This window comes from Frankliniella occidentalis, unplaced genomic scaffold (genome assembly GCF_000697945.3).
Source record: "Frankliniella occidentalis isolate FOCC.00 unplaced genomic scaffold, Focc_3.1 Scaffold24, whole genome shotgun sequence".
Lineage (NCBI taxonomy): Eukaryota > Metazoa > Arthropoda > Insecta > Thysanoptera > Thripidae > Frankliniella > Frankliniella occidentalis.
This window is the reverse complement of record NW_026267154.1, coordinates 240,513-242,009: the sequence shown is the minus strand read 5'-3', so window position 1 is coordinate 242,009 and position 1,497 is coordinate 240,513.

The window sequence follows — 1,497 nt, the reverse complement described above, 5'->3', positions numbered from 1 at the left end:
AGTGCAATAAAATGAAAGTGAATCAGTTTGCTGTGTAATCTTGTTCATCCTGACCCTGACGTCATAGAGAATTATTAAACAAAAACGATCACGGGGGAAATGGCATGCCAACTAGGCAGCCTCGCTGCATGCGTGTGCAAATGCAGCCTTGTCAGCAGGCGGATGAACTAGAACCTGCCTGGCGTGTTTTTGCAATTAACCCGCTAAAGGTGAGAATTTCCCTCATGTTTTTAGACTGTCAAAATCTGAGGACTTTTTCTCAATTCATGGGAGGTCCTCAAAGTAAGTAGAAAAGTGCCTCCAAGACAAAACTGGCTCAGTTGTAAAATTGCGTGAAAAACATTTTATTTCGGGTTTCGGCTCTGATATCCTGCCTTTTTTCAAAATGCAAACTGCGGATACATTCAGGGAAGCCGGACGTGGTGGAACGCATTGCTGGCATTCCACCAGGATTTGTGTCGTTTTGTTGCACACTCACCCCCACCACTGGCCCTATATTATTTCCGGCATACATTCCGTATCGTTGCGGGGATGATGTTCGTAGGAACGCCGCGTGTGAGAGCGATAGTGCTATGCTGTATCTTTCTCTCTCGCACTAGGGGCGAGCGCCCCGCCCCGAGTGTCCTGTGAGCCCTGTCCCGCCCCGCCCCGCCCCGCCCCGCGGTGTGCCCCCTCCGGGTGTGTCCGCGGGCGAATGGGCCGACTTGCGCGTGTCGCCTGAATGAACTGAATGAACACGCACGGAAGGCCGGGCCGGGGGGCGCGCTGGCGCGTTGTCGGGGAGCTAATCCGGAGCCTCGCTGCGTCCGCACGGACACCCCGCCCCGCGGAATGTGTCGCGTCGTCGTCGTCCTGCTGTCGCTCCCCCCGGGGGACACCGAGCACCCTCTGCCCCACCTGGTCTATGCCGTCTGCCGGGGCAAGGGACCACCATCGCGTCGCGGGTTGTTGTTGTTTGGAGGGGTAGTTGTACTACAGCCCAGTACAGTATGGGGGAGTCGAAATCGATGCGCGGTATCCAATCGATGGATATTTTTATCCAGCTTGTCCTCCTCTAGCTTCTCTGGGAGATGCACCGTGGGTGTTCGCGCTGCGAGCACAGGTCAGGCGTGTTTCACCTACTCACACTGACGATACCGAGGTGTACTTCACAAAGATTCGTGCGTTTTACACCGATTTTTCTGTTTTTATTTCTTGATTTTTTCATGACTTTTTAATGATTTTCTGGTTTCTTAAAAAATAATTTCGTTAATGATTGGCATTACTATCGATTTCTCCTAAATATTTTGGAGGGCGCGGACACTGATCATGCTTTGAGTCAAAGTTATAACCCTTTGGACGGACGACGTCCGGCTGCCGGGCTGCCTCTGCCTGGCCCGCTTGCTTCAGGTGCTGCGACTGAAAGCGTCGTCAAAATAATTTCGTTACCAACAAGGACCGGGGGGAAGGGAGAGAGGGGGGTACGGGGGTGGACCGGGTGCAACATAGCGATATCAT